A 9,694-nucleotide genomic window follows, 5' to 3' on the forward strand; every position below is an offset into this window, starting at 1 on the left:
AGGCGGAAAATCTAATGGCTATGCTCAAAAATTTTTAGGCACATACACACTCACAAACACCGAGACAGAGAGACAGATAGTCCCTCATAAAAACAATTCATGATAGAGGCATAGGCTTATCGCGACCATAGTCAACTTGCAAAATGGTTATTAAAGACATAAACTCCTGGCCGTATAGAAACCATAAGAGCAGGAGAGTCTAGGCAATCAGGTATACTCCACCTCCCCACCCGCCTCAAATATACCAAAGCATTTTCCAAAGTGTCATAAAAGGCGATGAAACGTGGCTTAATTACTTGGGAAATTTTTTGCTTGAGCTTCGAGAATGAATTGTTTTTGGTTTTGATAAAAATCATTTTGATTTTAATTAAAAGCTGGCTTTAAAGAAAATAATCTTCTATGCTTTACAAGTACTACTTAAGAATTTCCAATGAAAATTAAGTGAAAGAGGGAGGAATAGAGTGGTGGAAGAAAATAGGAAAGTTTACCACTTCACTTTGAAATTTCGAAAATTGTTCGAGTTGAGTATTTTCTTCCGCTTTGCACTTCATTAAACAGCGACAATCATTATTTTGCGTGGATGGAGCAAAATGGCATTTCCTGCCACTAATTAGAGATGACTTGAGTCGAATGTCGTCGTTGTTTTTTTTTCCTGTTATGAAAACCTAGTGTCTTTTTGTTTTCTCCGTATTCGAGTCAAGTGGAAAAAATAATACTTTAACAATTTGCTTGTCTTCCTTCTCTCCGGGAACAAGGAGCAAAATATCTAATAGAGTTCTAGATATATAGGTCCACTGAAGTGCAGAGAGAGAGAGAGTGTAGGGGGGACTGCTTTAGTAGGGGTAGGGAGCAAATAAATTACATAAATTACACTTGACTGTCGTCGAAAAGTTTTTCATTCGAACCAAAAAGAACATCAAAACCCACACCTACACGTATTCTGCATGGGATAGGAAGTGCTTCATCACCACAAATTGGCGTGTAGTATGCTAAAGGAGTGAAACTTATAAGTGGTATGGAAAGTTTAGGTTCTTCCTAAAGTTTACATCATATGAGCAAGCTATATACTCTAAAGAAATTAGGTCAATACAGGGTGGCTGACATGCAATGCAGTAAAATCCTTTTTTCATTTTTTCTAATTTTCTTATTCAAAAGCAAAAAATGTCGCAAAAATATCAAATTTTCAGTTTAGATTTGTTTGAATTGGCTATATATGGCCTTCAAACGGCCGACAAAGCCCTCGCATAGATAAGAGAAAACGTAAAGGCAAATGAACTGATGATAAGAGCTAGGACACATAGGGAAGTGAACTTAGAGAACGCAAAGACAATAGAGGCAATGCAGAGCGAGTTGGATGAATGGGCACCAGAGACACATAAAGCGATAAAGGAGAGTAGTCAGGAGGGCGTGGAATAGGAGCAGCAGAGGATGATGATGAGGGCGTGTTTTGTTAGGCAAAGGGTTAACCATATCGGTTAAGAGGGGATTCGGGACCTGGCCCGGTTTGGAAACTGGAACTGTAAGGGAAAATACCACAGACAGCATTAAGAAGGCCTATGTGGCATTGTACACGTTTCTAAAATTAGGCCGGGAACTATGGGGACTGCGACCTTCCCTTTTTTTATTTGGGTTTTATACTGCGGTTAAAAAGTCTGTGGCTACATATAACCGCCACATTTCGTGGAAATCGTGAACCACCAAAATCAAATATCGAAAAAGTATATACAGCCGTAAGTTCGGCCAGGCCGAATCTTATGTACCCTCCACCATGGATTGCGTAGAAACTTCTACGACAGACTGTCATCCACAATCGAATTATTTGGGTTGTGGTAATACTTACCGATGGCAAGGTATCTTAAAACTTCTTAACGTCGTCTTCTAAATTGTAAGTTAGTCCATACGTGGTATATATTAGACAAAAAATGTATATATACACAGAAAAAAATATCACCAAAATATTTCCAATTAAATAGTTAATTGAAGTTGAAATTTTTTTCAATTAATAATTTAATTGGTACAATTAACTTTTTAATCAAGATAGAAACATGAAGTTAATTAAGTCAATGATTGAAAATTTTAAAATTTTTAATTAAAAAGTTAATTGATACAATTAACTTTTAATCAAATTCGGAAGACTAAGACAGTTAAAAAAGTGATGAACATTTTTTTTTAAATTTTTAATTAATTTTTTTTTTTCAAACAATAAATTTTTAATCCAAATAAAAATTCTAAGCCAATTCAGAATGTAATTGATAACTGTTACCTTTTTTTAATTAATAAATTAATTGAGTTTTGCAATCAACATCAATTAAATTTTTAATTGAATCAATTAAAAAATTAATTGAAATTTGGTAATGAAATCAATTAATTTTTTAATCAAGAATTTTTTCTATGCCCAATTAAAACTGTGATTGATCTATCATTTTCGTGATTGAAGACATTTCAATTAAAAAATTAATTGGATCAATTAATTTCGTGATTGAATCAGAAAAAAAATTTACTATTGCGCGGTAATTAGAGAGCTAAAATTGAAATATTGGGGCTATATACAATTATGGACCTATATGCAGCAATTTTTGTGTAATTGGGGATCGGTTCATCTGAGGGCTATATATAACTATAGACCGATATGGACATAGTTAGGCATGGTTATTAACGACCATATATTAGCATAATGTACCAAATTTCAACTGAATCGGATGAAATTTGCTCCTCCAAGAGGCCCCAAAACCAAATCTGGGGATCGATTTATATGGGGACTATATATGGTTATGGACCGATGTGGACCAATTCTTGCATGGTTGTTAGAGACTATATACTTACACCACGCACCAAATTTCAATCGAATAGGATGAAATTTGTTCCTCCAAGGGGCTCCGGAGGTCAAATCTGGAGATCGGTTTATATGGGGGCTATATATGATCATGGACCGATATGGACCAATTCTTGCATGGTTGTTAGAGACCATATACTAACACCACGTACCAAGTTTCAACCGGATCGGATGAAATTTGCTCCTACAAGAGACTCCCAACGTCGAATCTGGGGATCGGTTTATATGGGGGCTATACATAATTATGGACCGATACGGACCAATTCTTGCATGGTTGTTAGATACCATATAGTTACACCATGTACCAAATTTCAACCGGATCGGATGAATTTTGCTCCTCGAAGAAACTCCGCAAACCAAATCTAGGGATCTGTTTATATGGGGGGCTATATGTAAAAGTGGTCCGATATGGCCCATTTGTAATACCATCCGCACTACATCAATAACAACTACTTGTGCCAAGTTTCAAGTCAATGGCTTGTTTCGTTCGGAAGTTAGCGTGATTTCAACAGACGAACGGATGGACATGCTTAGATCGACTCAGAATTTCACCTCGACCCAGAATATATATACGTTATAGGGTCTTAGATCAATATTTCGATGTGTTACAAACGGAATGACAAAGTTAATATACACCGCATCCTATAGTGGAGGGTATAAAAATAATAGAATGAATAGAACGCCATTTATTTTTATGGCAAGTGCTATGAGAATTACATCCACTGCCGCTTTAGAAGTACTGATGGGAGAGGTATTGAGACTTAAAAGCTGTTTGCAGGCATACCGAACTTCTTGCCGAGCGTTATAAAGAGACGGACTATATGGCGCTCAGTCGCCATATCAGCCGAAATATACTATATCAAGTATGGATAAGTGGGAGTAAGGGAGGATACCTTTCGAAACTCTGAATATCTATATAGGTGAATCTGAAATGGACGAAGGAACTGGTAGCGGTGAAATACGACAGTCGTGTACATTAGACAGCGATTGTAGAATCTTTCAAGCAGAAATTTCTGCAATTATAAAAACTACTGAATCGCAGTTGATGCAGCTGTTATTTAGAGGCGATATCAGCTTCTTCATCGACAGTCCGGCAGGCGGTTGTAAATGTCTTGGGTAAATGCAGACATAAGGTCTAAGGTAGTCAGTCGCTGTCGTAGAGAGCATAGAGTTCTTACTGAACATGATAATGTCACCCTTTGTTAGGTACATGGGCACTGTGGAATAATGGGAAATGAAGAAGTAGATGTGTTGCCTAAGGGGGCGCTCGTGGAACGAATAATGTCCTAACCTAACATAAGCCATCACACCCTGCACCGAAGTGGCTCTCCGGTATTTTGGCCAATTGCTAGCGATATGCCGTCTTGAGATTATAAACACTTTGGTATTTTTTAGTGCCAATCTTACTCTCCAATATGCCTCAGTGCTAAAGTCCAACGGAATGAAAATACGGAGATTTTGGTGACCACTGTGCGGTAGAAATGAAGTGAGGAACCTCAATTTTAAGTCATTCTTGATTTACGCATGCTGAGTGCGATAGTGTTGAGTTCTGTAGAAATGTCCAGAGTTTGCGTCAGAAATGTTTGTCAGTCAGGTCTTCAATTTTCATTGACTCCAAGGAGCGACCGTCGTTATGGAGGTTATACCATTAGCATCGGCGGAGCTTGAGTTCTGTTGGCCAATTGAAGGTGCACATTTCTAGCTGATCTCTACGGCAAGTAAACCCGGCTATTTTGTTTGTTCACAAACTGCACAATATGGAATGGCTTCTCATGGGAGAAAACCAATTTCAGCAAGTAAACTCGGGCATTTCCTTTGTTCACAAACTGAATACGAGCGGGAAGCAAGCATCGACCGCCACGGCGGCCCACATCATTAACATGGGCGCTGCTTGAGTTCTGGTGGACAATCTAAGGTGCACATTTTTAGCTGACATCTTCGGTAAGTAAACCCGACCATTTTGTTTGTTCACAATTTGGAATGGCTTCCCATTAGAGAAAACCAGTTTCGATAACTGGTCACTTGCAAGTCACTGCGAAGCGAAGTAACACCTTGACTCTTTCCAGTCTAACTTTTTTGTGTACATCGGTGAGATCTTGCGCCTTTTGGATGTGCGATATGTTCAATTCACGAAATATTGGTATCAGACTCCATAAATATAGTCTGGGTCATGGTGAAATTCTGAGTCTATCTAGCGATGTCCGTCCCTCCGTCCGTCCGCCCGTCTGTTGAAATGACTTCCGAACGAAACAATTTACCGACTTCAAACTTAGTATTTGGCTTGTCGAGCCCCTTGGAGAAGAAAAATTCATCCGATCCGGTTGAAATTTGGTACGTGGTGTTAGTATATAGCTCCCACATCCATGCAAAAATTGGTCTTGATCCGGTTGAAAAAGACAACGTTTGAAGATACCTTGCCAACGGCTAGTGTAACCATAACTAATGTAATTCTATTGTCGATGACAGTCTTTAGTTGAACTTACTACGCAATCCATGGTGGAGGGTACATAAGATTCGGCCTGGCCTGGCTTGTTTTCTATATCATTAAGGACACTTTATCTTGCTCTAAAAACATTCATCTTTATAGAAGGAGTAAGTATCACAAGCCAATAACGGATAATAGGCGAACTTTGTCCTAATATGGTTAATTTATGTGACCGGCTTGTCATACCATCCTCCTTATACGATTACCACCCTAGAGTGGAAATGCAATCATAAGTCATTTGTCTATTATTATAATTTGTTAACATTTTATGTGTGCACAAGTATCTTTGTACTAACAACACTAAAAAGCTTAGTTGGTGTGTGCACTAAAGTTTTGCACTAAATATTCACAAGTAGTCTTCCCTGTTCCTGAAACCTTTTTCGTTTCCTCCACATTTTTCTTCCAGTTATTCGAATGGGATGGGATTTTTTTTTAGTTCTATGCGAAAACTTTAATTTTTTAGTGGTTCTATGCGAATGAGAGTACCATCCTTCGCAAATCATTGATGGCTGCAGAATGGCAAACGCCATCATCATCAACATCGTGAATACACTCCCACAAGCATAACCAGCATTGACTTCAACTCAAGTCATTTGCAAAGAACTTGAAACTTTGCCGATTTTTATTTTTTCATTCTCTAAAAATTTCTTTCTATAGAATGCAAAGGAATAAAAGTAGCAATAACAACAAACAAATTATGGCAACATTTTCATTTATTTCCAGAAAGGCAAAAAAAAAAACCAAGAAATGGGAGTAAAAAAATATTCCTGGCTTTTGGAAATTTGAGTAATGAGTTCCAATTGATGGCGACGATGTGTGGCTAGGAAGCACAGTGGAATGGTAACGGAATAAATGGAAGAAATTATATACCCAAAAATTCAAAACGGAAGATCTGTCTTCATGGGCGCTTTACCAAAATAAACCAAATTCGGCACAATACCTATAGATGTCGAATTTCAGGCAAATCGGATAAAAATGTGGGTTTCTAGAAATAAGAATTACACCAAAACATGGACCGATAAACACCATATTCCGCATAGCTACTTGTGGTCCTAAAAGACATCCAGATTTCCGATTTCAGGTAAACCTAATAAAAACTAATATAGAAGGCCAAGAAATCAAATCGGGAGATGGGTTTACATGGTGTCTCGCATATAAAGGGTCATGGATTGAATCCCAATTTCGACCGAGCAACAAAAAGTTTTTCAGCGGTGGTTTATCCCCTCTCACTAATTCTGGTGAAATTTTTGAGTGTTTCAAAGCTATTCTAAATGGTTTCACGTAACATGGAACGCCGTTCGGGCCGTTTGGGTTTACATGGTGTCTCGCATATAAAGGGTCATGGGTTCAATCCCAATTTCGACCGAGCAACAAAAAGTTTTTCAGCGGTGGTTTATCCCCTCTCACTAATTCTGGTGACATTTCTGAGTGTTTCAAAGCTTTTCTAAATGGTTTCACGTAACGTGGAACGCCGTTCGTGCTTGGCTAAAAAAGGAGGTCCTTTTGACATTGAATAGTCTAAGTGAGCCTGAAATAAAGGATTGCTACTGCACTTAACCTCACGATTGGCAATCTTATGAAGCAAGCACGAATATGATTAGATTAGGTGGCAGCCCGATGTATCAGGCTCACTTAGACTATTCAGTCCATTGTGATACCACATTGGTGAACTTCTCTCTTATCACTGAGTGCTGCCCGATTCCATGTTAAGCTCAATGACAAGGTACCTCCTTTTTATAGCTGAGTCCGAACGGTGTTCCACATTGCAGTGAAACCACTTAGAGAAGTTTTGAAACCCTCAGAAATGTCACCAGCATTACTGAGGTGTGATAATCCACCGCTGAAAAACTTTTTGGTGTTCGGTCGAAGCAGGAATCGAACCCACGACTTTACGTATGCAAGGCGGGCATGCTAACCATTGCACCACGGTGGCTCAAAATATGATTAAGAACTTGCAAATTCCCGGCGATTGCCCATCATTATGAATCAAGACAACATGCATTCCATTGGTAACCACATGACATTTTTCTCAAACCACTGTGCTGCGGCAGTAAGTGCGTTTGCCAAGCTTTTTTTAAGATTTCCATGTCCGTTTCATTACTCGTTGGGCAAATCGTCATACTGTGAAGCAACGTCAATTGCCATATACTTAGGAAAGTATTGAAGTACCATCACATCATCAACATCAGCACCCTCATCGTCATCATTATCATCAACATCGAAGAAGCCATCATCATTTTGAAAAATGCTTCTGATTACATTGGTGGCTAGCATTGGCATTAGATTTTCATTTTCACTATGCCATAATGTTGAAGCTACTTTATGCTATAGCAAGGGGCATTCCATGAAAATTAAGACTGTTTAGAGCTAACAAATAAGAGAACCGTTACACGCTGCATTTTTTTCTTTTCTCTGAATAAGGAGTTTTTTTACAAATACAATTCTTTTTTACAATAAAGTATTTTTTATGTTTAATAACCTAAATTTATGTCAACCATAGCGACGCTTGTATTGGCCGAAATTTTTTTCCTTAACGAATTAAAAAATAATAAAGTCTTTGTGCCTATGCGAAAAATTTAAATTAAAATTTTTTAATTAAAAATAAAAACTTTTTAATTAAAAAATAATAAAGTCTTTGTGGCTATGCGAGGCATAACAATCTGGGAAACCAATAATTTCACCTCATTCTTCAACTTCTCAATGGAAAGACTCATATATATGCTGCTCTTATGATGCTAAGGATTTCATTTTATGATTAACTTTTTCCTATGCAACTAAAATAAGTTGGAACTCTTGTCCAATGGAAAATAAATGACATTGTAAAGAAAGATAAATGGATAATTTGCTTTAAGTGGTATTTTTAAGGATTTAGTTTTCAGAGTTGTTAAGGGGATTTTCTAATACGATGGGAATCGTACTCACAGTTGCCAAAGTTGGTAGAATTCTACCAAAAACAAAATTTTGACAAAATTTTCTATAGAAATAAGATTTTGAAAAAAAATCTATAGAAATAAAATTTCGACAAAACTTTCTTAGAAATAAAATTTGACAAAATCTTCTATAAAAATAAAATTTTGACAAAATTTTCTATAGAAATAAAATTTTGACAAAATTTTCTATAGAAATAAAATTCTGAAAAAAATTTCTATAGAAATAAAATTTTGACAAAATTTTTTATAGAAATAAAATTTCGACAGAATTTTCTAGAGGAATAAAATTTTGACAAAATTTTCTATAAGAATAAAATTTCGACAAAATGTTCTATACAAATAAAATTTTGACAAAATTTTCTATAGAAATAAAATTTAGACAAAATTTTGTATAAGAATAAAATTTTGACAAAATTTTCTATAGAAATAAAATTTTGACAAAATTTTCTATAGAAATAAAATTTAGACAAAATTTTCTATAGACATAAAATTTCGAAAAAATTTTCTGTAGAAATAAAATTTTGACAAAATATTCTTAGAAATAAAATTTGACAAAATTTTCTATAAAAATAAAATTTTGACAAAATTTTCTATAGAAATAAAATTTTGAAAAAAAAAATTCTATAGAAATAAAATTTCGACAAAATTTTCTAGAAAAATAAAATTTTAACAAAGTTTTCTACAATAATAAAATTTAGACAAAACTTTCTATAAGAATAAAATTTTGACAAAATTTTCTATAAATATAAAATTTTGACAAAATTTTCTATAGAAATAAAATTTTGACAAAATTTTCTATAGAAATAAAATTTAGACAAAATTTTCTATAAGAATAAAATTTTGACAAAATTTTCTATAAGAATAAAATTTTGACAAAATTTTCTATAAGAATAAAATTTTGACAAAATTTTCTATAGAAATAAAATTTTGACAAAATTTTCTATAGAAATAAAACTTTGAAAAAAATTTTCTATAAAAATACAATTTTGACAAAATTTTCTATAGAAATAAAATTTCGACAAAATTTTTTTATAGAAATAAAATTTCGACAAAATTTTCTAGAGAAATAAATTTTTGACAAAATTTTCTATAAGAATAAAATTTCGACAAAATGTTCTATAGAAATAAAATTTTGACAAAATTTTCTATAGAAATAAATTTTACACAAAATTTTCTATAAGAATAAAATTTTGACAAAATTCTTTATAGAAATAAAACTTTGACAAAAATTTCTATAGAAATAAAATTTTGACAAAACTTTCTTAGAAATAAAATTTGACATAATTTTCTATAAAAATAAAATTTTGACAAAATTTTCTATAGAAATAAAATTTTGACAAAATTTTCTAGAGCAATAAAATTTTAACAAAATTTTCTGTAAGAATAACAGTTAGACAAAACTTTCTATAAGAAAAAAATAAAATTTTAACAAAATTTTCTATAGAA

The sequence above is a fragment of the Haematobia irritans genome, chromosome 5 (genome assembly GCF_050003625.1).
Source record: "Haematobia irritans isolate KBUSLIRL chromosome 5, ASM5000362v1, whole genome shotgun sequence".
NCBI lineage: Eukaryota > Metazoa > Arthropoda > Insecta > Diptera > Muscidae > Haematobia > Haematobia irritans.